The 15,096-nt window shown below is 38.9% G+C and overlaps 1 non-coding gene across 1 annotated transcript; it reads right to left on the bottom strand.

Moving 5' to 3' along the window:
• Positions 1 to 9,388: 9,388 nt before the first annotated feature.
• On the bottom strand, positions 9,389 to 9,495 carry LOC141722322 (small nucleolar RNA R71). The gene has a single exon (XR_012575342.1). It is a non-coding gene; the product is annotated as a small nucleolar RNA R71 (small nucleolar RNA).
• Between the last annotated feature and the right edge of the window lie 5,601 nt (positions 9,496 to 15,096).

Genomic DNA, 15,096 nt, shown 5'->3' with positions numbered 1-15,096 from the left:
AAGACATCAACATTTATTCTTCAAGCAGGTTTTTTCTGGCCTACGTTGTTTAAGGATGCACATCATTTTGTTTTAAGGTGTGATCATTGCAAAAGAGTGGGGAATCTTTCCAGCAAGGATGAGATGCCTTTAAATGGGCTACTGGAAGTTGAGGTCTTCGATGTTTGGGGAATCAATTTCATGGGACCATTTATCTCGTCCTGCAATTATTAGTACATCTTGATGGCAGTCGATTATATCTCAAAATGGGTAGAAGTCAAAGCTCTACCGACTAATGATGCAAAGGTAGTGTTGATTTTTCTTCATAAGCAGATATTCACAAGGTTTGGTATGCCACGAGTTATCATAAGTGACGAAGGGTCGCATTTCTGCAATTATAAGTTCACTTCTATGATGCAACGCTATAATGTGAATCATCGCATTGCTACTACCTATCATCCACAAACTAATGGTCAAGCTGAAGTGTCTAATAGAGAGATCAAGCGCATTTTAGAGAAAGTTGTTTGTCCGTCAAGGAAAGATTGGTCTTTGAAGCTCGATGAAGCTGTTTGGGCTTATAGAACATCATACAAGACTCCGCTTGGGATGTCCCCATTTCAACTTGTCTATGGTAAGGGATGTTATTTACCTGCGGAGCTTGAGCATAAGGCTTATTGGGAATTGAAGAAGTTAAACCTTGATCTAGATGCAGCTGGGAAAAAGAGAATGCTTCAATTAAATGAACTTCATGAATTTCGACTTCAAGCATACGAAAACAACAAAATGTACAAGGGAAAAGGTAAAAAGGTGGCATGACAAGAAGCTATCACTTAAGTCATTCATTCCAGGGCAACAAGTTCTTCTATTCAACTCCCATCTCCGACTTTTTCCTGGAAAGTTGAAATCAAAGTGGTCTGGACCATTTATCGTCAAACCTGTGTTTCCACATGGAGCGGTGGAGATTTTTGAAAACGACCCGGGCCAAGCATTCAAAGTAAATGGTCATAGATTGAAGCACTATTATGGGGATACGGCAAACCGTGAAGTGGTTAGTGCCGTTTTATTATCAACTTGATCGCATAACACCACGTCAAGCTAATAACATAAAAGAAGTGCTTCTTGGGAGGCAACCCAAGATATGAGACCATAGGACACCTTAGAATATAGTACTTTATCCAAAAACCCAAAAAAAAATCCGAAAAAAGTTGCAGAATTTTTTTTCCCAATAGCCTAGCACGCGACGCGCGCTAGGAGCACGTGACAGCGTGCCAACAGGTGACCGCGTGCTGGTATCACGCGACCGCGTGCGACCCTGACTTTTGAAAAATCGTTTTTACTGTAAAAAAAATTCACAAAAAAATCAAGTTTTTATCAAGAGTGTTCCAGAAGCTATATCACCCATTAAACCACGATTTCTTCCCCTACTTAGCCACAATCCCCACTCCTAATCAAATTCTAACCCCTAATCTTGCCCTATAAATACATACAACCTCTCCATACACATCCCACACACTTTCAACTCTATAAAATCTCTCCTACACACCAAACACAAACTCTCCAACTCTTATTCTCAGTTCTCATGGCCCCAAAGAGATCATGAACTATGGGTAGCAGCAGCACCAATCCGACTGCTGTTGATTTTTCGAGGAATACTGCTGTGAGGCCCCGATTATTTGATAGGGATGCTGAAGAAGAGTATGCCAAGCTTCTGATTAAGCCTATTATGAGGGAGAGGGGGTTCTTGGCATCAGGAAGGGACGGTGAGTTGCTGTCGATGATTGCTGGGAAGGGATGGATTACATTCTGTGAGTCACCTGAGGCGGTTCCAATGAGTATTGTTCGCGAGTTCTATGCGAACGCCAAGGCCAAGAAGAATGGGTTTTCTGTTGTTCGTGGGCTTACTGTTGATTATCAGCCCGAGGCGATTCACCGTGTGATTGGACAGTGACAAAGGGAACCACATGAGGAGAACTGGAATTCAAAGGCCCATGAGGACTTTTATTTGGACTTGATTGTTGCTACTCTTTATCAGCCGGGCACAGTGTGGAAGTTCAAAAAGGGATCCAACGATTATCATACTTTCCCTGCTGTCGCGATGAACATGTATGCTCGTGCTTGGAATGCGTATATATGTGCTAATATTCTTCCTTCTTTGCATGCACATGAGGTTATAGCGAAGAGGGCGAGGTTGTTATGGGGGATTCTAAATGATAAATATGTGGACCTTGGTGAGTACATCTACCATGGGATTTTGAATTTTTTGAGGGGGAAATCACAATACTCTATCCCGTATGCCTCTATTGTCACGAAGCTTTGTAAGGCAGTTGGAGTTCAGTGGCCTTTTTATGAGCAGTTGCAGATGCCGACCGCTCCTATTAATTCATCGACTTTGAATGCGATGCAGGAGTGGACGGGTGGAGAGCCCGAGTCACATGGTTTGGGGTAAAATCTTCCAGGAGGAGTTCCAGCAGCCGGTGCTACCATGGCTAGGCCCAGTCAGGCTCATGGAGAGGCAGGCTCTTCGAGAGCCCAGGTAAGAGATGGTTCGGGATTGGCTGATGTCCAGTATATGAGGCTTTCGAGGAGGATGGATGCGATGTATGAGTCGCAGAGTCAGTTTATGCAGGAGCTCACCCAGGCACTTGGGACTGCATTTAGAGGCCTTGGAGCTAACATCTAGTGGCCCATTTTTTGTGAGGATTCTGCTTATCCACCTCCTGACACTCTACCCTATGAGGGTGATGATGATGATTCGTCTGAGTAGGTATGCCCTGTGTTCCTTTCTATTACCTTTACTGGGGACAATAAAGATTTTAAGTTTGGGGGTAGTAGTTAAGGAACATATTTATGTATGTGTCATGTAGTTGCATATTCATGATAGTTTAGTTCATATAGTTGCATATTTTTTCCATATAGGTTTTTTTATTTATAACTTTATTTATCATGTCATATAGCTCATGCATATACCATGATCCCTTTGTGTTGCTTTACCGATTAATATGTGATATTGATGCGAGTGTAGTGATAGCGTTAGAGTGATGTTGAAACTTTTTAGGTTGACATGCATGCTAGAAACCCTTGTAATTTCACTAAGTCTTAGAGTATGCTTAAGGACTAGATCATTGTCATGGTTTGATGGTTTTTGAGGTTAATCTATTTCATATACTTAAAATGCATGATAGGCTCTTAATGATAAAAGACATGAAAAGATAAAAATTGGATATAAAAAATTGGAATTCATTGCTAGTTGTAGCTAGGCGTCAATTGGCTACTAGCCGGCTCGTATTGTATACGAGTGGTCTAGGGTTGAGCAAGATGGAGCGAAACGCACTTGCTCAGAAATTGAAAAAAAATATATGTATGAAAAAGAAAAAAAAAGAGAAAAGAAAAAAAAAAGAGAAAAAAATATGGTTTAATGCATAATTGATCATGAGTGGGCTCTTTGGTCTTCGAGTTATTAAGTTCTTAGGGGACTTTGTGCCTAGTGACCTAAGGCTTTTATAGTCTGGGATCCGCTAACCTAACGCTCACTAAATGGGTACCATTGTATAAATCTTTTATGGACCTCACTCATTGCACGATCAAATAAGCATTTGTTTTATGTGTTGAATAAAAGCATGAATCTGTAATAAACTCTAATAATATTTTAGTGTTATAAGTCATTTTGTGTCTAGAATATATTCTTCGTATAAGCTTGTGATTGCCTTGAGGATAATTAAGTTATAATGATTGATCTAGTTTCGAAGCATATCTATTAAGCATTCGCACACACCACGTTTCTAGTTGTATGTTAGCTTGCGTGATTTGATTGATCTTTAGTCTCCTAATTGCATTTGTTGATATGTCATGTGTTGGTTGGTTTAGTCATCCCGAGGGGATCACCGCATTCATATAGTTACATTCATGCATATTTTATTCTGAGTTTGAGTCTGTGATGCTTGAGGACAAGCATCGATTCAAGTTTGGGGGTGTGATAAGTGGCATTTTATACAACTTAGAGCGTCTCATAACAACTTGAATTGGTTTCTTGGACTCAAGTATTTTGTGTATTTGACGCGTTTTCTAGTGTTTTTGCATTTCAGGGTATAACTTGCTTAGATAGGTGGTTTTCATCAAATAAAGCTTAAGGAAATGCTTGGAATCAGTCTAGGGGTGATGATCAGAACAATCAGCACAAACAGGAGCAAAATAGAGAATTTTCCAGAAGGGTAGCACGCGACCGCACGCTAGGAGCAGGCGACCGCGTGTAGGGAGCAAGCGGCCGTGTGCGTGCAAAATTTCAGATTCTGGTTTTATTTGTTTACAATTCTGTTTGGACTTCTGTTGGCGCGGTGACTCCTGGACTCTTATATAAACCTTATGGGAAGACGTTTTCTTCAACGGAAGTGTAGACAAGAAGATTGAGAAGACCATTTTAGCACGCAACAACGAAGAAGAGGAAGCATTAGTTTATCTTGTGATTCTTTTAGTTTGTTGTAACAGTGGATGCTAGTTCTCTTTATTCTTTGAACCTTAATACTCTTGTGACGTACTTCATTATTTATTAAGTATTTTTCAGCCTTATATCGTTGTGTTATTATCATGCTTTCATATGAACCCATGGTGACGATGAGTTCTATTATGGGCTAATCATGATCATGGGATTCTAGCGGATTTACTATGGAATTCTTTAGTTAATTATTTAATACCTTGGTATGTGGTGATTGTATGATATCCTATATGCATTGCGAACATGTAAGATAGCCTGTTAATCTCTTGTGAAGCGACAGTGGATCTTGAGATTTAGAACTTGCCGTGTTAGCATAGGTTCATGTGCTATATGCATGATTAGTTGGTAACTCTAACCGTTTTACTTGCCCTTTGTAATCATCGTGAATAACTTGTGCTTAAATCGTTATGTTGTCAAATTCTGTAGACATATAGGGTCTTAACATAATTGATGCCTATTCAACTTCTATCTAAATTGTGGATGTTTGGTAGAATGGTATTCGTACAACGAAAGTTGGCGATTATCAGTTTCGTGTTGTTCGATTAATATCATCACCATTACATGCTAAGATTAATAACAATAACTATTGAATGAAGTAGTAATGAAGTTAGGATCTCAAGTGTGTTTAATATTGATTAATGCAAGTATTTAATTCTCGTAGTTAATATTAGTTAACCAACCTTAATTTGTTATAGTCTTAGCATTGAATAGTAACCATACATTGTTGCTTAGGTGCGTAATTTAGATAGTTAACCAATACAGTCTCTGTGGGATCGAATCTGATTTATATCTTATACTACTTGCGAACTCATATACTTGCGTGTAATATTAGCGCGTGTTTAGCGACTAATAATGTTTAATTTGCAAACCTAAGAAATAGCTCATCTCTCTCATCATACTCATTTTATATCTTGATTGCATCAACTTTGAAAACTTATCACATAGTGTTTGATTAGTTGATCCAAAAATGATATCATCCACATAAATTTGAACTAAAAGCAAATCTTTACCTTTATTCAGATAAAATAAGGTTTTATCTATTGTACCTCTTTTGAATCCACTTTCAAGTAGAAACTGAGCAAGGGTTTCATACCATGCTCTAGGTTCTTGCTTCAGTCCATAGAGTGCTTTATCAAGTCTGTAAATATAGTCAGGATGTTTAGGATCCACAAATCCTGGTGGTTGTTCAACATAGACTTCCTCTTCAAGTTCTCTATTGAAAAATGCACTCTTGACATCCATCTGGAAGACTTTAAACTTCTTGTGAGCAGCATATGCCAAGAAGATTCTGATTGCTTCCAGCCTAGCAACAGGAGCAAATGTTCCATCATAGTCAATACCTTCCTGTTGGGAATAACCTTTAGCCACCAATCTTGCCTTGTTTCTGATGATTGTTCCATCAGAATCAGTCTTATTTCTGAAGACCCACTTTGTGCCTACAATTGACTTGTTCTTAGGTCTAGGTACCAGCTTCCATACTTCATTTCTTTCGAACTCATTCAATTCTTCTTGTATAGCCATGACCCAATCTGCATCCTTGAGTGCATCTTCTACTTTCTTTGGTTCTTCTTTTAAAAGTAGATTGTGATATAAACATTCATTATGAGTAGCACTCATTGTCTTTACACCATCATCAGGATTTCTAATGATCAGATCAGGAGTATGATCTTTAGTCCATTTTCTGGCACTAGGAAGTGCCCTTCTGGAGCTAGATGCTCTCCCCTGAATTGTATGCCTCATCAAATGCATTTGAGGCCCCCCCTGAATCTGTTATGTTATCTCCTAATGAAATATTGGGACTTGACTCATGTTCATCTAATGTTGAATCAACATTGGATTCTGAGAGATTAGATTGAGAAGAACCTTGAGATGATTCTTCAGTGTTAGTACCATCAGCTGACCCTTGTTGTTGCTCCCCCTCAACATGTGCAGGTTCATTAGTACAATGATTATCTTTAGAATCTGAAGGAGTATCAGGATTTGGATTATCAGGATTTGATAGTTCATTAAAGTTTGATCCAGATTCCAATAATGCATTTTCATTTGCAAAGATTAGATTTTCATGAGTGTCTTCTTCAAAACCAGGAATCTTCCTATCATCAAAAGATACATTTATGGAGACAACTACAGTATTTGTTCTCAGATTGAAAATTATGTATGCTCTTGATGGTGAGTATCCCACAAAGATTCCTTCATCAGCTTTTGATTCAAACTTTCCTAGCTGATCATAATGAGTTCTTAAAACAAAGCACTTACATCCAAATACACGAAGATGTTTGAGACTGGGCCTTTTTTCTTTCAGCATCTGATAAGGAGTAACACATGTCCATTTATCAGAGTGATATTCTGAGTATAACATGATGTGTTTACTGCTTCAACCCAGAAGTAAGTGGGTATTTTTGCTTCTTCTAGCAGAGTTCTGCCAGCTTCAATCAAAGTTCTATTCTTCCTCTCAACAACACCATTTTGTTGAGGTGTACCAGGAGCCGAGAACTGTTGTTGTATGCCTTTGTACTTGCAGAATTCCTCCTTTTTTGAATTCTTGAACTCAGTGCCATTATCACTTCTCAGAATTTTCACTTTAAAAGTGGATCCATTTTCAATTTGCCTTATGTGATCCAGAAGAATTTCTGGAGTTTCATCCTTCCTGTGTAGAAAATAAACCCAAGTATATCTAGTGAAATCATCAACAATTACGAGTGTGTACTTTTTCTTGTTGATGGACATTATGTTCACTGGTCCAAAGAGGTCCAAGTGTAGCATGTGATATGGCTCAGAAATAGAGAATTCTATTTTGCTTTTGAAAGATACTCTTCTTTGTTTGGACTTTTGGCAAGCATCATAAAGACCATCATATGAGTATAGCATATTTGGTAACCTTCTTACTAGCTGATAAGTGGATTTTATATCCACTTGGAATGCTTTATTACAAGCTTAAATTGGTGTTTTGGACTCAAGTTGTTGGTATTTTGATGTGTTTTTGTGTTATTGCATTTCAGGTATCAGTTAAATGAAGAAAAGAGCTTTTAAAGGAAATATGATGAAAAGTGATCAGAACTGGAAGCCAAGGCCATTATCAAGTTGTAGAGAATCTCAATAGCTTCGCGTGGGCAGTTGAATCGCCTAATTCTGACGAGTAGAACTCAAGTTATGGTCAAAACAAGATTCATCAGAATATTTTTCCAGTCAGTAGCTGAGCGTCTGCTGAGCGCCCGCTCCGAGAGCTGAGCGCCCGCTCAGGAGAGCTGAGCGCCCGCTCAGGAGAGCTGAGCGGCCGCTCAGGGCGCGGCTGGTCGCTGATTTCGCTGAAAAAGCCTTTTTTGAGTAGAATTTGACGATTTTAAGGGTCCAGGTCCACTAGGGGCGTATATATATACTTAAAAAAAAGGTTTTCATCATCCGGGAAGATTGGGATACCAAGGAGAAGGCCTAGAAGCACAGAACAACTCTGAAAAAGAAGATCTTGTTTTCAACTTGTGATTTTTTGAATTAGTTATAACTTTGGATGCTCGTTTTCATTCTTGTTGAACCTAGATCTCGTTTATTCGTACTTTGATTATTATTTAATTTATTAAGACCTTGTTTATACCATGCTTTCATTGGAACCCATGGTGACGATGAGTTCGATTATGGGATAATCATTGTCATGGGGTTCTAGCGGATTTACTTATGAATTTCAATAGTTAATTATTTCGATATCTTGGTGTGTGGTGATTGATTGATATCCTAGTATTGGTTGTGCTTATTCGTCTTATGTGCGTAGCTAACATATAAGATAGCGTGTTAATCTCTATTGAAGCGACAGTGAATATAGAGGTTTAGAACTTGCCATGCTAGCATAGGTTCATGTATGTGTATGCATGATTCGTAGGTAACTCTAACCGTTTTACTTGCCCTATGTAATCAAGATAGATAACTTGTGCTTAAACCGTTATGTTGTCAAATTCTATAGACATATAGGGTCTCAATATAATTGGTGCCTATTCAGCTTCTATCTCTTTTGTGGATGTCTGGTAGAATGGTACTCGTGTAACGAAAGTTGGCGTTTATCAGTTTCGTGTTATCTGATTAGTGTCCTCACCATCACATGCTAAGGTTAAGAACGAGAAGGCTATTGAATGAAGTAGTAATGAAGTTAGAATCCCATGTTTGTCATATATAGTAATTCAACCTCAATTCTCTTAGTTAATGTTATTTAGTATAATCTCTTAGTTTAATAAAAACCCAATTTGTTATTTGTCTTAGCATTGAGCGATAACCATACATTGTTGCATAGGTGCATAAATTGAACTTAACCTAAACCAGTCTCTGTGGGAACGAATCTGATTTATATGTTATACTAGTTGTGAATGCGTATACTTGCGTGAATATTAGCGCGTGTTTTCGCCCTAACAAGTTTTTGGCGCCACTGCCGGGGACTCGGTGTTAATTTTTAGTTTATATGCTTGTCATCAGTGGTCGTTAAAGTTCACTGACTCGGATTCTTTTACTTTCATGGTTTATTTGTTTGTGTTTCAGGTACTCATTACAATGGGAGATCCAGCAGCACGAACGAAAGCCTTGATGGATTTTTCTCAACCCAAGATCAATGACATTCAATCTAGCATTGTCCGGCCAGCTATCACAGCTAATACCTTTGAGATCAAGCCTGGCATAATTCAATGGGTACAGACTTCAGTCCAGTTTGGGGGTTCTCCAACGGAAGATCCCAATACACACATTAGGGATTTCATTAAAATATGCGACACCTTCAAGTTCAACGGTGTTTCTGAAGATGCTGTGAAGCTGAGACTGTTCCCATTCTCTCTGAAGGACAAGGCTAAGAGCTGGTTACACTCTCTACCAACTGGTTTGATTACTACTTGGGAAGATCTTGCTCAGAAGTTTCTTACTAAATTCTTCCCTATGGCGAAGACAGCTGCACTCAGGAATGCTATTACTCAATTTGCGCAGCAAACGGGAGAATCGCTAAGTGAAGCTTGGGAGTGCTACAAGGAGATGCTTAGGAAGTGTCCTCATCATGGAATTCCTGATTGGATGATCATCACTTGTTTTTACAATGGGTTGGGAGCACAGTCCAGACCCATGCTTGATGCAGCATCAGGCGGAGCATTATGGGCAAAGAGCTATAAGGAAGCTTATGATCTAATTGAACTGATGGCTGCTAATGAATATCAGTATCCAACCCAGAGATATCCACAGGGCAAGGTAGCAGGAGTTCTTGAAGTGGATACAGCTACGGCTATCACTGCTCAACTAAAGGCGTTGTCTATGAAGATCGATTCTCTGGCTAACTATGGTGTTAAGCAGATAATTAGTGTTTGTGAGCTGTGTGCAGGTCCACATGCGATAGAACAATGCGCTATATCTAGCGACTCAGCTCAGTTTGTGAGCAACTTTCAGAGATCGCAGCAACCAGTTCCAGACACTTATCATCCTGACAACTGGAATCATCCTAACTTCAGCTGGAGCAACAATCAGAATGCGATGCAACAGCCATTCCAGCAGTTTGCAAATAAGCTATTTAACCCTCCTGGTTTTTAGCAACAATTTACACCAAGACAATAACTCCAACTTCAACAACAAACTAATGATGCAGGTCTATCTTCGAATGAAAAATATGAATTGGAGGAGTTGAGGCTTATGTACAAAAACCAGGCTCTTATATGCCAAAGCCAGGCTATTTCTATCCAGAATCTGGAGAACCAAATAGGGCAAATTGTTAATGCCTTATTGAATCGACCACCAGGAACGCTTCCTAGTGATACAGAAACAAATCCAGGCAAGAGGGAAGTTGAAGAACAGGTGAACGCCATCACCTTAAGGTCTGGAAAGGTCGCAAGCCCCCAAGTTCAGCAAGACGAAGAGCCAGAAAAATCTCAAGATTCAGAAAATGCAGTTGTGGCTGAAGAAGATGTGCAGAAGGAAGTAGAGGTGGAACTAAGAAAGACTACTGTGGAACACACTCCTCCTGAGGGTAATACAGGGGAGAAACAGATTTATCCTCCACCTCCTTTTCCTAAAAGGCTGCAGAAGAAAAAGCTGGATAAACAGTTTGAGAAATTTCTGGAGGTGTTCAAGAAACTTCATATCAACATACCTTTCGCTGAAGCTCTTGAACAGATGCCTAGCTATGCGAGGTTTATGAAAGGTATTCTCTCTCGGAAAGTGAAGCTCGATGACTTAGAGACCGTTGCTCTAACGGAGGAATGCAGTGCTGTGCTGCAACAGAAGTTGCCTCCGAAGCTTAAAGATCCTGGAAGCTTCACTATTCCTTGCACCATCGGAAACTTGTCATTCGACAAGTGTTTATGTGATTTAAGAGCTAGCATCAATCTGATGCCCTTATCTATCTTCAAGAAGCTTGGTCTGCCTGAGCCGAAACCAACATACATGTCATTGCAACTAGCTGACTGTTCCATCGCTTATCCACGAGGTATAATGGAGGATGTCTTGGTCAAGGTGGATAAACTCTTCTTCCCTGCTGACTTTCTAATTCTTGATTTCGAGGAAGATAAGAAGATTCCCATTATCTTGGGAAGACCATTCTTGGCTACAGGCTGAACTATGATTGATGTGCAAAAAGGAGAGCTTACGATGAAGGTTCATGATCAGAAGGTCACTTTCAATGTGTTCAAGGAAATAAAATTACCCACAGCTAAAGAGGAGTGCTTTAAAGTAGAGCAAATTCAAGTTTTGAATGCACCTCTGTGGAAGAGGAAGTAGGATGTGCCATTCGATTCTCTTGGGTTAGCAGAGCTGAAAATTTCTCAGGATCGTCTCGAGTCGTCTATTGAAGATGCTCCTACACTTGAGCTCAACCCACTACCAAATCACTTGAGTTATTCATTCTTAGGTGCACCCCCTGACAAGGGGTTGGGATATATCTTTGATGATGTAGAGGGTAGCCGAATGGATCCTCCAGTGCCTATAGAGGGTTCTTCTCATGTGCAGCAGGTAGTTGATAGGACTGGTGTTGGTGACGAGCAGTACAGGCGAGTAATTAGGCGTATGGAGGCCATGCACGACATTCACCGTCATTTTGCTGAAGATTTGACACATGCTTTCGGTACTATTTTCCGAGACACTAGTGGCGAGGTTGATTGGCCACCTGATCCTCCACCCAACGAGGGTGAATCTTCCGCTAATTAGGTATGCCTGAAATCCTTATTATTGCCTTCAATGAGGACATTGAAAATTTTAAGTTTGGGGGTGATAATGTAAGGATTAGTAGTGTGTGTCCATATAGATTCATATAGATTTATGTTGCATGTTTAGTTGTAGTTCATTCATATTTTTGCATGATTGTTCATTTAGGACATATTTGTTTGTTTTTATGTAATTTCATATAGTTGCATTTGCATGCATATTTAGCATGATCCCTTAAGATGAACTATGATATTGGATAAGTTGATGTTGATTTGAGTGTGTTGATGAGGAATAGAGGGATGTTTAAGTCTTAATGAATTGATTTGCATGCCAGAAATAAATATTTTCACAAAGTCTTATAGGGTTGCTTTTGATCTAGATCATGATCATACTTGTTTGTTGTTGAGATTTAATCACTTGGTTATATTTAGAATTTGTGATATTCTCGTAATGACGTAAAAACACTGATTTTCTTTTATCTGGAGAAAAACTTGGATTTCATTGCTAGTTGTTGTAAGGCTAGGTGTCAAATGGCTAGTAGCCGGCTCATATTTTTATGAGTAGTCTAGGGTTGAATGAGATGGAGCGAAACGCACTCATTCAGAAATTGTTGAAAAAAAAAGAAAAAAAAAGAAAAAAGAGAAAAAAAAGAAAGAAAAAAAGTATGTGTTTATGCATAATTGATCAAGAGTGAGCTCTTTAATACTCGAGTTATTAAGTTCTAGGGGACTTTGTGCCTAGTGACCTAAGGCTTTTATAGTCTGGGATCCGCTAACCTAACGCTCGCTACATGGGTATTATTGTATAAGTCTTTTGGGACCTCATTCATTGCACGATCAAATAAGCATCTTTGCTATGTGTTCAATAATAGTGTGAATCCTTGTATAACTCTAGTAGAAAGGAGGTGTTGTGAGTCATAATGCGTTTATTGTCTATTCTGTTTATAAACTTTTGATTGTTTCAATGATAGATAAGTTAGGGTTATTGATCTAGTATCGAGAGTATATCTGTTAAGCATCCACACCCGCACGTTTCTGGTTTGTGAGTTGGTTTGTGGGATTTATTTGAACTCTGTTTCAAGTTATTGGATTCTTAGAGGCATTGGTTTATTCACTTGGTTATGGTTATTCTGAGGGGATCGATTGCATTCTTATTTAGTTGCATTCACGTAGTTGCATTCATGCATTAGGTTTATTTTGTAGTTTTGAGTCTGTTTATGCTTGAGGACAAGCATCGATTCAAGTTTGGGGGTGTGATAAGTGGATTTTATATCCACTTGGAATGTTTTATTACAAGCTTAAATTGGTGTTTTGGACTCAAATTGTTGGTATTTTGATGTGTTTTTGTGTTATTGCATTTCAGGTATCAGTTAAATGAAGAAAAGAGCTTTTAAAGGAAATATGATAAAAAGTGATCAGAATTGGAAGCCAAGGCCATTGTCAAGTTGTAGAGAATCTCAATAGCTTCGCGTGGGCAGTTGAATCGCCTAATTCTGACGAGTAGAACTCAAGTTATGGTCAAAACAAGATTCATCAGAATATTTTTCCAGTCAGTAGCTGAGCGCCCGCTCAGCAGAGCTGAGCGCCCGCTCAGAGAGCTGAGCGCCCGCTCAGGAGAGCTGAGCGCCCGCTCAGGGCGCGGCTGGTCGCTGATTTCGCTGAAAAAGCCTTTTTTGAGTAGAATTTGACGATTTTAAGGGTCCAGGTCCACTAGGGGCGTATATATACTTAAAAAAAAAGGTTTTCATCATCCGGGAAGATTGGGATACCAAGGAGAAGGCCTAGAAGCACAGAACAACTCTGAAAAAGAAGATCTTGTTTTCAACTTGTGATTCTTTGAATTAGTTGTAACTTTGGATGCTCGTTTTCGTTCTTGTTGAACCTAGATCTCGTTTATTCGTACTTTGATTATTATTTAGTTTATTAAGACCTTGTTTATACCATGCATTCATTGGAACCCATGGTGACGATGAGTTCGATTATGGGCTAATCGTTGTCATGGGGTTCTAGCGGATTTACTTATGAATTTCAATAGTTAATTGTTTCCATATCTTGGTGTGTGGTGATTGATTGATATCCTAGTATTGGTTGTGCTTATTCGTCTTATGTGCGTAGCTAACATATAAGATAGCGTGTTAATCTCTATTGAAATGACAGTGAATATAGAGGTTTAGAACTTGCCATTCTAGCATAGGTTCATGTATGTGTATGCATGATTCGTAGGTAACTCTAACCGTTTTACTTGCCCTACGTAATTAAGACAGATAACTTGTGCTTAAACCGTTATGTTGTCAAATTCTATAGACATATAGGGTCTCAATATAATTGGTGCCTATTTAGCTTCTATCTCTTTTGTGGATGTCTGGTAGAATGGTACTCGTGCAACGAAAGTTGGCGTTTATCAGTTTCGTGTTATCTGATTAGTGTCTTCACCATCACATGCTAAGGTTAAGAACGAGAAGGCTATTGAATGAAGTAGTAATGAAGTTAGAATTCCATGTTTGTCATATATAGTAATTCAACCTCAATTCTCTTAGTTAATGTTATTTAGTATAATCTCTTAGTTTAATAAAAATCCAATTTGTTATTTGTCTTAGCATTGAGCGATAACCATACATTGTTGCATAGGTGCATAAATTGAACTTAACCTAAACCAGTCTCCGTGGGAATGAATCTGATTTATATCTTATACTACTTGCGAACGCGTATACTTGCGTGAATATTAGCGCGTGTTTTCGCCCTAACACTAGCTCCTTCTTGTCAAGTTCATTGATTGAATTGAAGTTGAGATGTGAGAGCTTCTTGTGCCAGTTCCATCTCTCATCTACTGATGCCTTAGAGATAAGGCAAGTATCTTCCTTCTCAAGACTTTCATGTAGCCTTGCTTCATATATGTTACCATATCTGTATCCTATCAAAACAATTTTCTTTGACTTGTTATGAACAACTTCACAGTGTGAGTTATAGAATACCACATGATAACCTCTGTCAGTGATTTGACTGATGCTGAGAAGATTATGCTTCAGTCCTTCCACCAGAGCTACATTCTCTATTGCTACCTTTCCAATTATCAAGTTTCCATATCCCAGAGTGTGTCCTACATTTCCATCTCCATAAGATACATCTGGGCTAGACTTCCTCTCAAATTCTGACAGCAGGGATTTATTTCTAGTCATGTGTCCTGAACATCCACTATCTAAGACAAGTGTATTTTTCTTGTTACCCTGCAATCAGAAGAATAATTAATTAGAAGCATTTTTAAGGACCCACACTTGTTGGGCCCTCTTTTTGGACAACCTAAGCCTTTGTGTGTCAGGAGTACTTCTGACAGTTTTTCCTTTGTCAGGATTTGTCTTGTCAGAAGCAGATTTAGTAGAACCAAAAGAATTAAGCACAAAAGCAACTTTATTAAATTTAGGCAAAGGTTCATAATTGTTGTGATATAGCTTATGATAGGAACTACAAGTATAAATCGAATGC

The sequence above is a fragment of the Apium graveolens genome, chromosome 4, assembly GCF_009905375.1.
Source record: "Apium graveolens cultivar Ventura chromosome 4, ASM990537v1, whole genome shotgun sequence".
Taxonomy (NCBI): domain Eukaryota; kingdom Viridiplantae; phylum Streptophyta; class Magnoliopsida; order Apiales; family Apiaceae; genus Apium; species Apium graveolens.
Note: the sequence above shows the minus strand (reverse complement) of the source record. Positions and strands in the feature narration are given on the sequence as shown.